The 18,684-nt window shown below is 42.2% G+C and overlaps 1 protein-coding gene across 1 annotated transcript in view; it reads left to right on the top strand.

The window, feature by feature from the left end:
- Positions 1-18,684, top strand: part of LOC123990958 (serine/threonine-protein kinase MRCK alpha-like) — a 103,515-nt gene that overhangs the window by 19,684 nt on the left and 65,147 nt on the right.

Here is an 18,684-nt window from a genome sequence, read left to right as displayed (position 1 = left end):
ATGTAGAGGTCTGTAATTCTTTATCATAGGTACACTTACTTATGTCATGCAATAAAATGCAAATTAATTACTTAAAAATCATACAATGTGATTTTCTGGATTTTTGTTTTAGATTCCGTCTCTCACAGTTGAAGTGTACCTATGATAAATATTACAGACCTCATTGCGGTTCATAATGACAGACAAGCATCTGTCTGGCATGGTAGGTATGTGTTATGCCGGTGAATGAGGACCCAAAAGCGACTTGGCGAAAACAGAGTTTTTAATCCAGTAAGGAACTTTACAAAACAAAAAGCATAATACTACTCGTAAAGACGAGAACAGACTGGAGACTTGATCGAGAACTGCAGGTTGCCTCGGGAAGGCACTTGAACCTAGCAGACTCAGACACCTGCTCACCACGCAGCATCTGAGGGAAACACGACACGACAGGGCAAAACATAGACACAGCACGGTGAATTATAGATGAGGATCCGACAGGGCAGGTACGGAAAACAAGGAGAGAAATAGGGACTCTAATCAGGGAAAAGGATCGGGAACAGGTGTGGGAAGACTAAATGATGATTAGGGGAATAGGAACAGCTGGGAGCAGGAACGGAACGATAGAGAGAAGAGAGAGCGAGAGAGTGAGAGAGGGAGGGGGAGAGAGAGGGATAAAAAGAGGGAAAGAACCAAATAAGACCAGCAGAGGGAAACGAACAGAAGGGAAAGCACAAGGACAAGACATGATAATTAATGACAAAACATGACAGTATGATCCCAGTGGGGGCACATTATCATTGAAATTTCTCTCCCAATGCCCACATAGCCTAGACCGAGATGTCTCTGATGCTTCAATTTTTTTTTTTTTTTACAGAAAAGTTGAATATGTTTCTATGTCAGAAGGTTTGGTGTAGCCTCCAATTTATACAATTGTCTAAATAAACAGTGAATCTGTCGATTTAGGCTGAAATCTTCCAGACAATTAATGTTGAGCTGAAGTCTCATTTTGTTTCACACGTTTAGGCGACGCCAAAACAGAAACTCCTGTAAGCCGATGTTCTCATCATTTTTGCATTTTTGTCCCATGTGTAGCCTTTCAGTTGTCATGACTCATGACACAACTCTGATCTAATCTTTTGTCTTGTGCCTTTACCCCCCCCCCCCACACTTCTCTGCCGCTTTCTTAATATTTGAAGTACATCATGTTTGTTTGTTACTGCAGCGACAGTGAGACGCACCCTGTTCTATTTAAAACTGCTCTGACTCCAGTTGCGACCCAAATGGCACCCTATTCCCTATATAGTGCACTACATTTGACCAGGAAAGTAGTGCATTATATAGGGAATAGAATGCCATTTTTGAAACGCACACCATATAGTGCCCTGGCCTTCTATTATTGTGGAGACGGGGGGACGACGTCATTGCTCTGGGAACTCTGGTGTCACGAGTGTGCAGTGCAGTATTAAACCAAATGTATTGGTCAGATGCATGTTGACGTGCTATGTAAGTGTAAGGATCCCAGACGCGTTTTTGTATTTGGGCACTTTATTAATGATTTAATGGTTCCACTCTCCTCTCAGTGATGGGCTGACATATCCCGTGTTTCCGTCGCAGTCATTTATGTGTCGCTACGCCACGGCAACAAAAAAAAAAGATGGCGCGTGAGGACATTTCTGCCGAGGCGCACTTTGAAGATGTTCAGAACAGTTCACATAAAATGTTCCTCTGCAAACAAAACGAGAAATGAATAAAAGGGAGAACTTGAATACCGTCTCAAGGAATGTTTGAGTGCCATAGGGAGAGAAATGTGCATTCTGACAAGCAGTCAATGCACAAAGTCTTGCAATGGAGGGAAAAACAGCAGTTTTACTGGCTTTGTTTATAAAAAAGAGGGTGATCCCAGTAGGGCTGTGGCGGTCACAAAATGTTGTCAGTCGGTGATTGTCAAGCAAATAACTGTTGCTTTTGTGGTAATTGACCTTTAATTAACATGAACACATTTAGCATCTCCTGCCTTCCACACATAGCCTACAAGCCACTGATACAGATCTTTTGGAGCATCTACATTTTAAAAAGTCTAATAAATTAATTTAATATAGACTACACCATCACAATAAATCCATTTTATTTTAGACAGGTCTAAAGAAGCATGATATGAAGAAAATGTAGTCTACTTCAGAAGAACAGAATAGCATCCTCTTGAGTTGGCCTGATGTGGCTATGCCAAATGGCCGTGGGCTACACTAGTTCATTTAGCAAACAAGATTTGCTTAGAATTCCATAAGTTTATAGTAGGAAGAATGCAATTGAACAAAGCTGAATAAAATATAAATATTTTCTCTCAACGATTTGAGGGAGTGCCCACATGCGGCTACTCTGAGCGGTTAACAAAGAAATGGGTATTCCTATGTACTTAATTTAATATTATTAATGTAACTTTAGTTGTTCTATAAATGTTGGGCTATGTTTTATTTTATATACATTTAAGGCTGCATGGTGCGACTCTAATGATGATTTTAAAAAAGATGCTTGAATATCATGAGCTCTGCTTATTTTTTTTGCGCAGGCTGTACACACTTCATCAGTCTCTCATTCACAATTTGACAAGCACTTGATAATGCCTCGAATTTCCCAGCGGAAAATTGTGGTTGTATTGTACCCTAAAAAAAATCCATGCCTTTGTTGTGCCCTTCTTCCTTAGTGCTGCATGCTCCGAAAAAGGCTGTTTCTTATGCTGGCCATCATTCACAAGTGATAGGCTAATATTGTCATCCATCAGACTATTCTTGATTTAATCTTGTCTTTACATATATGTGTGAACATTTGTTTTGATTTAGAATGGCCCATTATCATGCACCTGTCTTGAAACAAGGGGCAGCAGAAAAAAATATCTATGCACTTAAATAGTGAATGGAGGACGCCTTTCCTGTGATTCGTTTTCATGCCAGCCAGGTAGGCTATACTCCTATTGTAAAGAACAGCAATGTGCTTAATATTAGGGAAGTCGAGAAATCAACATAGTAGCCTAGCCTATAGAAAGCTGATGGGATCCCTCTTTTTAATAGAGGCCATTACTCTGTTTTCTCACGCAATTGCATAACCTATAGAAATGTTGCACAATATGGGCTCTCATGAAGTGTTTGATAAAAATTTTGATACATTTGCATTGATGTCAGAGTGATTAGAGGGACCATCGAGTGCTGAGTACCAGGCAGTTAGCAAGTTTGGTAGGCTACTAATGACCATGAGCCGCATCAGAGCTTGGAGAAGCCTAATTACCGTGACTAAACGGTCAAGTAGAATTTGACTGCCTTCATGCCCCGTGACCGCCGGTGTGGCGGTAATACGGTCACCGCAACAGCCCTATATCCCAGCTCTCCATTCCTAGATTATTTATTCCTCAGCTTTAAAATATGCGCAAACTGCATATTTTTAAACCCAGAGTTTTTAGCAGCACTATGGTTAAGCTCATTACTGCTCAGCAAATTGCATAGTGTAGAATGCGGCTATATGTAACACGGGTCAATTGTAGGGTATCTTGGGGTAAAAATGCCACCCTACCTCAAATGTTTTTGGGAGGGGAGTGTCTTAACAAATTGTGATGAGACTGATTACAATTTTAGTTGAGCAAGAGTAGTGGTAACCAGGGAAAGTGTTTTGGGGGGGAAATGGTGATATGAAGATGTTTCTGTGAGAAGTACAGGCAGTGTTACCCCGGGTGGATGTTTAATAATTAGCCCCGAAAACAGATAGGCAACCCAATGCGTCAGCCCAATTATTTATAGCTTCTATGCTCCATCAGCTACAGGTGATAGAATGCTTATTGCTAATAGCATACCTGATCATATGGACCACACAGGCTACAGTGCCTTCAGAAAGAACCAACACCTCTTGACCTTTCACACATTTAGTTATATTACAGCCTGAATTTAAAATGGATTAAATGTGTTTGTTTTTGTCACTGGCCTACACACAATACCACACAATGTCGAAGCGGAATTGTTTTTTGAAAATGTTTCCAAATGTATCAAAAAATGAACAGCTGAAATGTCTTGAGTCAATAAGTATTCAACCCCTCTGTTATGGAAAGCTTGAATAAGTTCAGGAGTTAAAATGTGCTTAAGTCACATGATTTTTGAATGACTGCCTCATCTCTGTACCTCACACAGAATTGTCTGTATGGTCCCTCAGTTGAGCAGTGAATTTCAAACACAGATTCAACCACAAAGACCAGGAAGGTTTTCCAATGCCTTGCAAAGAAGGGTACGTATTGCTAGATGGGTGAAAAATAGGGCTGTACCCGACTACAAAAATGTCTTCGCCAACGGAGAGTAGTCTGTTCTTAAATTTTTTAAAGTGTATTTTCCCATGTATTCTATGCATTTTAATCAAATCAAGCATATGCACTGAGCTTGTCTGATGCTTTAAGCTCACTGGTTGACGAAATAATTAAGACACATAAATTACTATAGGGAGTCCGGCCGCAATTGATTTGATTGTGCCGGGCTCAGACCAACAACAAAAAAATGACAGCGAGTGACTGTGTGACTAGCACCCATTGTTTCTCTCCTCCCTGCTGCAGCGACCACCTCAGAACTTCAACAGTGTTTATCGCACTGTCCGTGTTGCTGAAACATAATTACAGCTATTTCTGACTGAAAAGGTCTGTTACCGAAATCCCTAATTTGTTCACAGAAAAACATTCTCAATAGAGCAGGTATTCCCAAACTGGGGCAGGGTATGCTCCTATTGTAAAGAACAGCAATGCCGTCGGAGGTACGCCAAATAAAAATATGATACACATTTAAAAACATATATGAAACATTTCTTCATATTTTCAAACAGTCCATTTATATTTTCAAACGGGGCTATTCATTTGGGTGAGGTTATTTTCTCACCTGAGTAGCCTCGTTTCACTGCCAAAAATAAAATTCAACCATCTAGTGCTCAGCGAAATAACAACGCAATGTCAAATACAGGTAGCCTAGTCAAATGATTTTATCCAATCACATTAACCGTTACTCTCTCGTGGGAAACCTTCACTCTTGAGCAGACATTTAGAAACAAAACATGAGAATTTGAAAAATCTTGCACAGAAGTTTTTTGAACGAGAATAAAGACTACTTTTGAGTAGTAAGAAATGCATAAAAGCAACAGATAATAAGAAGGGTCTAGAAGCATCTCATATGGTGAGCTACCGGGTGGCTAGGACAGGCAAGCCCCATACTATTGTGGAGGACTTAATTATTCCTGCTGCTGTGGATATAGCTGGGATAATGCTGGGGGAAAAGGCCGAAAAAACTATACAGACAATATCTTCATCAAACAGCACTGTTTCACGACGCATCAGTGACATTGCAGGAGATGTTTTGAAACAATTACTGCTATGCATACAAGCCAGTGAATTATATGCATTACAGCTGGGTGAGTCAACAGATGTGGCGGGCCTGGCACAGCTCCTGGTACATGTCTGTTATGCTTATGGGGGTTCAATTAAGGAAGACATCCTCTTCTGCAAACCACTGGAAACCAGGACAATATGAGAGGATATTTTTAAAGTACTGGACAGCTTTGTGACATCAAATTGACTTTGGTGGTCAAGATGTGTTGGTATCTGTACTGATGGTGAAAAGCCATGACAGGGAGACCTAGTGGAGTGGTAACGCGTGTGCCAGCAGTTGCTCCCGACACCACTTGGGTGCACTGCAGCATCCACCGAGAGGCTCTTGCTGCCAAGGGAATTCCTGACAGCTTGAAAGACGTTTTGGACACAACAGTGAAAATGGTTAACTTTGTTAAAGCAAGTCCCCTGAACTTGTATATTTTCTGCATTATGCAATGACATGGGCAGCGACCATGTAATTCTTTTACAACCTACAGATGTGCGCTGGTTATCAAGGGGCAAAGTATTGACATGTTTTTTTTTTAAATTGAGAGACAAGCTTAAAGTTTTCTTTACTGACCACTTGCATGATGTTGAGTTTCTCACACGAGTTTCTCACACGACTGGCCTATCTGGGTGATCTTAATCTTGGATTTATAGGGACTCTGCAATTATATTCAATGTATGGTACAAAATTGAGGCTATGATTTAGAAGTTGGAGCTCTTTTCTGTCTGCATTAACAAGGACAACACACAGGTCTTTGCATCATTGTATGATTTTATTTTGTTTGCAAATGAACTCAAGCTTACTGACAATGTCAAATGTGATTACAGCGAAGCATCTGAGTGAGCTGTGTGTGCAATTACGCAGGTACGTTCCCGAAACGGACGACACAAACAACTGGATTTGTTATCCCTTTCATGCCCTGCCTCCAGTCCACTTACCGATATCTGAACAAGAGAGCCTCATCGAAATTGCAACAAGCGGTTCTGTGAAATTTGAATTTAATCAGAAGGCACTGCCAGATTTCTTTATAGAGTCTGATCTCCCTATAGGCTGTCATTGTTGTCGGTGATCAGGCTTATCACTGTTGTGCCATCAGCAAACTTAACGATGGTGTTGTAGTCATGCTGGGTCATGCAGTTATGGGGTATTGTGTGTAGATGGGTAAGAAATATTATTTTAATATTTCGAATGGAAGTTCCATTTAAAAAAAATTTACAAACATTGTTTTTGGACAATAATTTCCTCCAGTTTAGATGGACATCATATTCTATTTGTCTCCTCTTCTCGTTGGCTTATTATATGGACAACATTGTTTTTATTGATCTCTTTCAGTGTTAGAATAGTAGTCTACCCTGTAATTTGTCGTATGAATAAAAAAAAATTCTGCTAATGTCTCTCGTCATATAAAGTGTAGTAGAATTGCATGAAATGTCTTCAGAACAGGCCAAATTTTCCCCATGCAAAGAAAGAAGAAAAGTATCTGATCTAGCCTGTTGCCTAGGCCTACTCTACGCAATGCAGACTCGACCATGCTTTGAAGTCTTTTAATACATTTTTTTGCAAACAGTAATTGAGTTCTATTATTGCCTAAATTATGACTATCCAATCTACTCATCACATTATGAATAGTAGGTTATGTTACGTAAGTCTGCAAATGCAACGATGCATGGAATGCTTTATTATAAAGGTGCATTTTTTTAATGGTGAAAATTAGCGTTCCCAAACTTTTTCTCACACAGTTGCTTATCCCATAGAAATGTTGCACGACATGAGCTCGTGGGCTCTCATGAAGTGTTTGGTGTGATTTTTGATTGAATTTAGGTTGATGTCAGAGTGGTTAGTGACAAGCGTGCTGAGTACCAAGCCATTAGCGATTGGCAGTTAGCAAGTTTGGTATGCTACTAATGACCATGAGCAGCATCAGAGAAGCCTATTTACCGTGACTAAATGGTCATGTGGAATTTGACTGCGGTCATGACTCGTGATCGCTGGTGTGGCGGTAATACGTTCACCGTAACAGCCCTGCTCTTTACACGACGTAGACTTAAACATCTTAAAGAAGGATTTTTAAAGCCTTGAGACAATTGAGGCATGAATTGGGTACCATTCAGAGGTTGAATGGACAAGACAAAAGATTGAAGTGCCTTTGAACGATATATGGTAGTAGGTGCCAGGCGCACCGGTTTGTGTCAAAAGATGCAACGCTGCTGGGTTTTTCACACTCAATAGTTTCCCGTGTGTATCAACGGTCCACCACCCCAAAGGACATCCAGCCAACTTGACACAACTGTGGGAAGCATTGGAGTCAACATGGGCCAGCATACCTGTGGAACGTTTTCAACTCCATGTAGAGTCTGTGCTCTGATGAATTGAGGCTGTTCTAAGGGATAAAGGAAGGTGTTCCTAATGTTTTGCACACTCAGTGTATATTATACATGACAAAATTCATGTTATGGAAGTCCCCTTGGCTAAGCCTGGGTAGCTCGCATGCTGCAGATTGTCTGATTCCCGGCCAAGTCTTTTAGTATTGCTACTCCTCCTCAGCCTGTCCTCACTCCACATCTGTGTACTGGAGACCGGAGAGCCCCTTGGCCGCGACTTGAAGGGCCTGGTTACATTTTCATCTGTAATTTGGGTAATTTACAGGATGTTTTAAAGCTACTTGCAATTAAATGGCTAAAAGGTTATTGAAAAAAAAGTTGCCTGGCTGGTTGACGCTTGGGTCACTCTAGTTCGAAGCAGCTGGAGTAGCAGCCCACTTAAAAGTACAGATTTCATTTTTGATAAGGAAACAACTGACTATGCAGCTGTTTCCCCTGCCACATTTGTACCCTAATTCAATTATTTATTTAACCAGGAAGTCCAGTTGAAATAAAGAATATCCAAATCCTTAGAGATCAAGAAGGCAACTCTAGTTTAAATGAGAGAGAACCAGGGGTTGGAACTGGTTCAGGGAACAGAAGAGAAAAATGTTTGTTCTTTTCCGGTTTTGAGGAACAGCATGAGAACTAGGGATGTTAATGGTTAACAGATAGTCAGTTAGCTGGCCGAAATGAACAAATCAAATTGTATTTGCCGAATACAACAGGTGTAGTGTTGACCTTACTGTGAAATGATTACTTACAAGCCCTTAACCAACAACACTGTTCAATAAATAGATTTGAGAAAATATTTACAAAATTAAGGTAAAAGGTTAAAAAAAAAGTAACACAAGAAAATTACAACAATAATGAGGCTATATTCAGGGGGTACCGTTACCGAGTCAATGTAAAGGTTAGTTGTGGTAATTTGTAAAGTGGCTATGCATACATCATAAACAGTGAGTAGCAGCAGTGTAAAACAAAGGGGGGGGTAATGTAAATAGTCTGGGTGGCCATTTGATTAAGGAGCCTTTTTGATCCTAGACTGGTACAGCTTGCTGTGCGGTAGCAGAGAGAACAGTCTATGACTTGGGTATGACTTGGGCGAGTCTGACAACTTTTTGGGCCTTCCTCTGGCACTGCCTAGTTTATATAGGGTCATGGATGTCAGGAAGCTTGGCTCCAGTGATGTAGTGGACTGTACACACTACCCTCTGTAGCGCCTTCCGGTCAGATGCCGAGCAGTTGCCATACCAAGTGGTGGAACCTTTTGAGGATCTGGGGACCAATGCCAAATCCTTTCAGTCTCCTGGAGGGGAAAAGGTGTTGTCGTGCCCTATTCATAACTGTCTTGGTGTTTTTGGACCATGATAGTTTGTTGGTGATGTGGACACCAAGGAACTTAACTCTCGACCTGCTCCACTTCAACCCCGTCGAAGTTAATGCGGGCCTGTTTGGCCCTCCTTTTTCTGTAGTCTACAATCAGTTCCGTTGTCTTGCTCACGTTGAGGGAGAGGTTGTCGTCCTAGCACCACACTGCCAGGTCTCTGACCTCCTCCCTATAGGCTGTCTCAAGTATTCTTGGCATTTTTCCTATTTTGTTGCCTTAGAACCTGGAATTAAAATATATTTTTTGGGGGGTTTGTATCATTTGATTTACACAATATGCCTACCACTTTGAAGATGCAAAATATATTTTCTTGTGAAACAAACAAGAAATCAGACAAAAAAAACAGAACTTTAGCATGCATAACTATTCCCCCCCCCCTTCCAAAGTCAATACTTTGAAGAGCCACCTTTTGCAGAAATTACATAAAAGGCATTTAGCTCGTCTGGTAGGCTCGCGTTACTGGGCAGCACGCGGCTGGGTTTCCCTTTGTAGTCCGTAATAGTTTTCAAGCCCTGCCAAATCCGACGAGCGTCAGAGCAGTTGTAGTAGGATTCAATCTTAGTCCTGTATTGATGCTTTGTCTGTTTGGTGGTTCATCTGAGGGCATAGCAGGATTTCTTATAAGCTTCTGGATTAGTGTCCCGCTCCTTGAAAGCGGCAGCTCTAGCCTTTAGCTCAGTGTGGATGTTGCCTGTAATCCATTGCTTCAGGTTGGGAATGTACGTACGGTCACTGTGGGGACGATGTTGTCAATGCGCTTCTTGATGAGGCCGGTGACTGAGGTGGTATTCTCCTCAATGCCATTGGATGAATCTTTCAACATATTCCAGTCTGTGCTAGCAAAACAATCCTGTACTGTAGCATCCGCGTCATCTGACCAGTTACGTTTTGAGTCACTGGTACTTCCTGCTTTAGTTTTTGCTTGTTACAGGAATCAGGAGGATAGAATTATGGTCATATTTTCCAAATGGAGGGCGAGGGAGAGTTTTGTATGCATCTCTGTGTGTGGAGTAAAGGTGGTCTAGAGTTTTTTTCCCCCCTCTCTGTTTGCACTTGTAATATGCTGGTAGAAATTAGGCAAAACAAATGTAAGAATTCCTGCATTAAAGTCCCCGGCCACTAGGAGCGCCACTTCTGGATGAGCATTTTCTTGTTTGCTTATGGCCTTCTACAGCTCGGTGAGTGTGGTCTTACTGCCATCATCGGTTTGTTGTAATAAATAGATGTCTATGAATAAGATAGATGAGAACTCTCTTTCTAGATAGTGTGGTCTACAGCTTATTATGAGAGATTCTACCCCAGGCGAGCACTACCTCGAGACTTATTTTATATTAGACATCGCTCACCAGTAGTTATTGACAAATAGACACACACACCGCTGCCTCTCGTCTTACCAGCCAGCTCTTTTTTTATCCGTGTGGTCATTTAGCCACGTTCAGCCTTATGATGTTACAGTTTTTAATATCTTGTTGATTGGATGGTCTTAATCGTAGATTGTCCAGTCTGTTTTCCAATGTTTGCATGTTGGCCAATAATACGGAGGGAAGTGGTGGTTTACCTACTCGTCGGCAAATTCTTACAAGGCACCCCGCCCTCTCCCCTTTTCTCAGTCTTTTTTTTCACGCGGATGATGGGGATTTGGGCCTTGTCTCGACAAAGCAGTATATCCTTTGCATCGGACTCATAAAAAAAAAAAAAAAATTGTCGAGGTGAGTAATCGCTGTTCTGATGTCCAGAAGCTCTTTTTTCAGTTATAAGAGACGGTAGCAGCAACATTATGTACAAAATGAGTTACAAACAATGCGGAAAAACAAATAAATAAATAGCACAGTTGGTTAGGAGCCCGTAAAACGCCAGCCATCGCCTCCGGTGCCATTACCAGAACACCGTCTTGATCGACCGGAGTTATTATATTTATATAAATAATGTAGAGTGAGTTTATAGCGTTAGAAAGTAGCTTTCTTATGTCAGTGAGCTGTGAGCAAGCCAGGGTAGAGACTTTTTGCTAGGGAACTCACAGATACAGGCTGCAGTGAGCAGTGGGAGAAAGAGGAGCTGCTAGAAGCATTTAACAGCTAAGCTAGCAACCAAAACATTTTCACATCCTTTCTCTCCTGTTCTATATATCAACTTTCTTCCCTTGTCCAGAAGCCTAGTCATATTAACAACCCATCCTGCATTTTTACATTTTCCCCCTTTTTCAAATTTTCTAACAGAGATGTTCATCTCTGTCACATGAAAGGGCTTGCATGAGGTGCATCTTTAGGGACAGTGTTTTCCCGCAAATTGCATTTTGGAAAATGTTTGAAAATGATATATTCCATTGTCTGCTTCATTACAGTAGTTGTATGTTTAATAAAATGAGAGGATTGCTATTGACACGTTTTTTTTTAAGCTCTTAATGAACAATGTCTGTTCCTTCCGTGCATGGGGTTTTCCATTGGCACTAATTTTACTGTTTGCAACGAATTTAACTGTCTGTTAACCGGTTAATGGGGGTTGGTTAGTCGGCAACAAAATTTACCAAAATGTTCATTCCTACTGGGATGAAAAACGCAACAAAACACCCATGTAAAACCCCCACTGTCACTGTCACATTTTAAATTAGAAAAGAAGGGATTCACTTTTTCAGTACTAGTTAAGGATACTATAGTGATCTCCTTTCATATTGGATTTATTAAATAGAAAATGGTATGATCATTATTTTAAATGTGGCGTCGCTCTCCACACACAAGCTTGTTAGCTAGCTAGCCTACTCTGGTCCAACTTTAAGCCAACTCTGAAGTTAAAAGAAATCCCTTCATGCCCAGGTGCTTCAAGCCAAACCTCCTGCATCACCCTCTATTGCCCGCTCCCTACCCACAAAATATCAGTCGCATCTTGTGCCCTACAACTATCGCTTACCTGTTCCATAGCAAGCTGCTCTATCTGCACTGATTGGTGAACAAATTTAATGTTGAGCTAAACCTTTAAAAATGTTTTTTTTTGTTGTTGTAAATATTTGATTTCAGATGTTTAAAAGGGAACAGAAAGGAACAATATAAACCATTACTTATTGGGTGTTCTAACCGGTTCAGAACTTCATTTCGCTGGTCGGAACAAGAACGGGGAAAAAGTATGGTTCTGTTCAGAACCAAACGGTTGGAAAATAATGTTGGTTCCAACGGCTGGTTAGAACTGTTGAAGTCCACAGACAAAGACGCGTTAGTCCTGCGTCCCATTGTGACAGCTACACGTTTTCTCTTCCTTTGAATGTGATGACGGTTGGGGAAATGGCGTGAGCCGCATCGAGAATTCCAAAAGTATGAAAGCCAAGATCTTACAAGGTCGAACTTATTATGAGGAACATCCTTCCAGTAGTGCTGTGAAAAGCCATTCCCAGATCTGGCCCCTCTCGCTCTCCCTCTTTTCCTCCTCTGGAGGTGGCATTTTTGTGTCATTACCTCACTCTGGCTGTAAATAATCCCTCTTATGGCTTCCAGATGTCCCCTCTCTCTGTACATCACAGCGCTGCCTGGATGTATGATCTACTGTCTCTCTCACTCTCACTCAGTTCAATTCAATAGACTATTGACAGGGCAAGTTAAATGAAGTACACATAAAACTACAAAGATCGGGTTAACCGTAGTAGCAATAATAATAGTAGGCCTGGTAGTAGTAGTAATGCTATTAACATTAACAACATCTAATGAGAATAATAATGAATAAAAAATAAAAGTAATAGTTGTAGACTTGTTTTAACATGATTGAGAAGCCACATGCCATGAAAGCCCAAACAAAACAAAATGGCAAATACTATTGATACATTCTGTGCTTTTCACTGGCGGCCCATCGGGTAGTGGGAGGAGGACGAGTACCGCATTTGGCTGCCAAAACTGCGCACTAGAGTTTTTTTTCACACAATATTAGTTTTTTTTATAGTTTAAAATTCTTTGTAGTGAATGATCATTTGGGGAAAGAAAGATTATCGTAGGTCTGAGTACACACTCTCTCCTTCTCTACTGTACCTGTTTCAAGTACGGGGAGGGTAGAGCAAATATACATTGGCACATGTAGGCCAGTGGAAATGGAGGGGGACTTGTTCAAATGAACACTCACATACGTGCTTACGCATACAGGCCTAGGCTCACACACACACACACACACACACACACACACACACACACACACACACACACACACACACACACACACACACACACACACACACACACACACACACACACACACACACACACACACACACACACACACACACACACACACACACACACACACACACACACACACACACAGTATTGAAAGTGCAGAGCCCTAGGGTGACGCCTGGTTACTGTATAGACCATGACGTTTGTTTCTTTAGCTGAATGAACACACTTGTCTACAGTAGTACAACGTTTTCCTTCAGCTGCATCGTCTGTGGATAATAAACTCACTTCTTCGAATGGACCTAGATCTGTCTGATAATCTGTGTCTGGGATAAACCAGTCCGTAACTGGATTAGTTGGGCCTACTCATGTTTTTCCAGTTGTGTTGCATAGGTAGTCACAGCCAGTGCTTCTAACCAATGAAACTGAAAGTCTCATGGTTGTTTTGAGTGCGAGTGCATAATGTTATGTGTGCTCTGTCCTGCTAACAGTGAAGTCACTTAGTTTGAATGCTTTTGCAAAACCGCCGGGGAGAAAACAAACACCAAGTCGGTCATCGTTTGGTTGGATATTCACGTTTTAAAGCACCACAAACTGGCTTGCGCCACACCTTGTCATTGCAACCGTTGCTATGTTTGGCCGACCCGTATATTTTGATAGTTAGTAAAGATGTATAGTCAGCACTGTAAGGTCTTTGTCGGAAGCTCGGAGTAAGAAGGGCGGGATGTCACAATGTACATTACTTCACTGGTAGACAAAACGGCACATGACCCGTGGGTAAATTTGAGCGAGACTGGTGTTTGTGTGTCCGAGACTGCTTGTTTCTAGGCCTAGTTACTGTGTCTTTTAAAGAAAAGTCAATGCAACAAGTAAAGAAGTGGTGGTGATACTGGGGCATTATAATAACTGCGAGATTAAGGATTGGAGAAAGGCCCAGTGTGTGCCAAGCTAAGCGTCGGCTCATTCTACTTCCCACACTGTGGACGGACATAAGGAAAATAGACCCTTGTGAAATATTTGTTGAAACCCCAGAAATTGTTTGTGACGTTTTTCCCGAGTTCACAGGAATTAACAGTGACTCGCTCCGTTGAGAAATGGTCATCAGGAACAGAGATTATGCTACAGGACTGGTATTCCAGGGCGCGTTCTCAGAGCATGCGCAGAGCAGCTGGCAGGCATATTCACGGTCATTTTCAACCTCTCCTTGTCCCAGTCTGTAATCCCCATGTCTCAAACTGACCACAATCATTCCTGTTCCCAAGAACTTTAAGGTTTCATGCCACAAAGACTACCGCCCTGCAGCACTCATTACTCACTATAATCATAAAGTGCTTTGAAAGGCTGGTTATGGCCCACATCAACTCCATCATCCCGGACACCCTAGACACACTCCAATTTGTATACCGCCCAACAGATCTATAGACGACACAATCTCAATTGCACTCCACACTGCCCTCACCCACCTAGATAAGAGGGAAATCCTGTGTGTGAGAATGCTGTTCATTGATTACAGCTCAGCGTTTAACACCATTTTCCCCTCCGAGCACGTCCACATCGACGGGGCTGCAGTAGAGCGAGTCGACAGCTTCAAGTTCTTTAATGGTCCACACGTGCGCACAGTCGTGAAGGAGGTGCGACAGCGCCTCTTCCCCCTCAGGGGGTTAAGGGGTTGAAAAGGTTTGGCATGGGACCTCTAATCCTCAAAAAGTTATACAGCTGCACCATTGAGACCACCTTGACTGGCTGCATCACTGGTTGGTATGCCAACGGCACCGCCCTCGATCGCATGGCGCTACAGAGGGTGGTGCGGACAGCCCGGTACATCATTCTCTGCCATCCAGGAACTCTATATCAGGTGGTGTGAAAGGAATGGCTAGAAAATCGCTCAACTCCAGCCACTGCCATAGACTGTTTTTTCTGCTTCCTGAACAGCTTCTGTCTCCAAGCCATAAAGACTTCAAAAATTGTCCCTGTAGCCATTTTGTTAGTTATCATTGTTATGTTAGTTATCTTTGACCCCATTTTTTTTGTATTGTTTTTTGCACTGTCTCTATGCACACTCACAGGACTCTACACATTCACACACACTCACACACACGCTCGCACACACACTCACACACACACTCACAACACACACGCTACATGACCAAAAGTGTTGTTGAACATCTCATTCCAAAATCATGGGGTGGTCTCCTCTTTGCCGCCATAATAGCCTCCACTCTTCTGGGAAGTCTTTCCACGAGATGTTTAAACATTGCTGCGGCTACTTGCTTCCATTCAGCAACAAGCGCATTAGTGAGGTTGGAGCGATTAGGCCGGGATCGCTGTCGGCTTTCCAATTTATCCCAAAGGTGTTAGATGGGTTTGAGGTCAGGACTCTGCAGGCCAGTCAAGTTCTTCCATGCCAATCTCCACAAACCATTTCTGTATGGACCTCGCTTTGTGCATGGGGGCATTGTCATGCTGGAACAGGAAAGTATCTTCCTCAAACTGTTGCTACAATGTTGGAAGCACAGAATTGTTTAGAATGTCATTGTATGCTGTGGCATTAAGATTTCCCTTCTCTGGAACTAAGGGGCCCGAACCATGAAAACCAGCCCAAACCATTATTCCTCCTCCTAGCACTATGCATTGGGGCAGGTAGCGTTCTCCTGGCATCTGCCAAACCCAGATATGTCCACTGGACTGAAGCGTGATTCACCACTCCAGAGAAAGCGTTTCCACTGCTTCAGAGTCCAATGGCGACGAGCTTTACACCACTCCAGCCTTCACTTGGCATTGCACATGGTGACCTTAGGCTTGTGTTGGGCTTCATAGCCATGGAAACCCATTTAATGAAGCTCCCGACGAACCGTTATTGAGCTGACGTTGCTTCCAGAGGCAGTTTGGAACTTGGTAGTGAGTGTTGCAACCGAGGACAGACGATTTTTACGCGCTATGTGCTTCAGCACTCAGCTAACCCATTCGGTGAGCTTGTGTGTTCTACCACTTCGCGGCTGAGCCATTGTTGCTCCTAGATGTAGCACTGACAGTTGACCCTGGGCAGCTCTAGCAGGGCAAAGACTTGACTAACTGACTTGTTGGAAAGGTGGCATTCTATGACGTTGCCACGTTGAAAGTCACCGAGCTCCTCAGTAAGGCCATTCTACTGCCAATGTTGTCTATGGAGATTGCATGGCGGTGTGCTAGATTTTACACACCTGTTAGCAACGGCGTTGCTGTATTAGCCAAATTCACTCATTTGAAGGGTGTCCACATACACTATAACGTACATACTTTTGTATCTACCTCTGTCAGTCCAGTATCTGTGCACATTGTAAATATGGTATTGGAACTGACCCTGGATATACAGTAGCTTACTTAGTTCTCATGTTCTTCTTGTTTTTTTTCTGTTATTTTTTCCGTCCTACATTGATATTGAATACCTCATTGTTGGGATTCCAGTTCGCTAGAAAAGCATTTCACTGTACTTGTGCACGTGACATTAACTTGACGTGCACTCTTACAGTATATTTAAACACTGAAGAAGGGACATCGGTATTCGTCATACCACACTGAGCAACTGAAAGCCCCTCCTTTCCTTTCCTGTCTTTTATCAGTAAAGGTTGTTGTTGGGCGTTGGTTTGGCCTGTTGTTCTCTGCCTGGCTGGGATTCTGACAGGGGAGCCAAGGGCCTCTCTGGATAAGCCTGGCACATGATGACCGTGCCAGGATGGAACACTAACCAGTGGATGGATGGATGAATAAATGAATGAATGACTAAATGAATGAGTATTTGATGTGACCCATGTATTCTGCTTTTGCACAAGGGTCCACCTAAACAGAATGCTGCACAGATCATCAGCTCCATCCATCAGTAGGCCCATGCTATATCCTAACATATAGGCCAATAGGCATTTAATAGGTCTGTATTATGTTCAATAGTATCCCATCTGCTGCTCGGTAGTCTGACCCTGCTGAACCAACTAACCAACTGGCAGTCTACCTCCAGGTTTAATGGAGGATCCAAAGTAGAAAAGGAAGTGGATGAATGTCCTTCCTCGACAAAGCAGGGAAAATGCTGCTCGTCTGTTTACTCCGGATTACGTTTGTGAGTCACCCAGAACCCTAGGCTAGGTCAAATGTAAAGGTAACGGTAGACTGTTTTAGAACTGCCTTCTGCACTTCCAGCCCACTGTGGTTTACGATAAAGATCTCAGCGGTCATGATCACAGATTGACCCTATATCAGCCCCTCCGCATACAGGACTGACAGGCAGGAGGACACTCACCGGAAATCATTACTCGTGGCTAAATCCAATTGAATCCGATCCCTATTTGACAGCACCACCTTCTGATTGAACGAATCCTTCTGTAGGAATGTGCCCTTTGTGGTGCTCAGGAAGTGACTTTTTGTATCTAAATGCCAAGACATTAAAGAGAGAAAGGTGCTCAAAGTGTAATTATTTTGCATACCCTGCGACATCCATGTTTTCATCACTGGAAAAGGAAAAGGGTTGAGATTGATATCATTTAAAAGCTTACAGTGACAAAAAAAATATATTAGATGTTTTTTTTTTTTTACCTTACATTTTTAGTTTACATTTATCTAAAAACACAAACTCAAAAATAAAAGACAATTAGCTAATGTTGCAACTTAGACCTTATTTTATATCAGCTGTGAGGGGAACGGCACCTCAGTACCTCCAGGCTCTGATCAGGCCCTACACCCAAACAAGGGCACTGCGTTCATCCACCTCTGGCCTGCTCGCCTCCCTACCACTGAGGAAGTACAGTTCCCGCTCAGCCCAGTCAAAACTGTTCGCTGCTCTGGCCCCCCAATGGTGGAACAAACTCCCTCACGACGCCAGGACAGCGGAGTCAATCACCACCTTCCGGAGACACCTGAAACCCCACCTCTTTAAGGAATACCTAGGATAGGATAAGTAATCCCTCTCACCCCCCCCTTTGAGATTTAGATGCACTATTGTAAAGTGACTGTTCCACTGGATGTCATAAGGTGAATGCACCAATTTGTAAGTCGCTCTGGAGAAGAGCGTCTGCTAAATGACTTAAATGTAAATGTAAATATCAGGTTGGAGGTCCACACATAAGATAATGTTGACTTGAATAGGAATATCTCTCGTTTTAAACTATACTGTCAATCTTCCATAATAAACCTATTGAAATCATATAAATATAGATAATATAATAGACATGATAGCCATTTATGTAGACAATCGACAGTTGGTGGAATGACAGCCATCTTTGTGGTGGTAATTAGAAAATGTATATGTCAACGGTGTACCTGTACCAGCTAAATTGCAGTGGTATGAAGGGATGGGCCCATTCTATGTATTATATTTCTATGATTTGAAATGACACCCACCTTGCATTCAATAGTATGTTGTGTCTCAATCAATGATTTATATATAG

Source organism: Oncorhynchus gorbuscha, linkage group LG12 (genome assembly GCF_021184085.1).
Source record: "Oncorhynchus gorbuscha isolate QuinsamMale2020 ecotype Even-year linkage group LG12, OgorEven_v1.0, whole genome shotgun sequence".
Taxonomy (NCBI): domain Eukaryota; kingdom Metazoa; phylum Chordata; class Actinopteri; order Salmoniformes; family Salmonidae; genus Oncorhynchus; species Oncorhynchus gorbuscha.
This window is presented reverse-complemented; position numbering and strand designations above follow the sequence as displayed.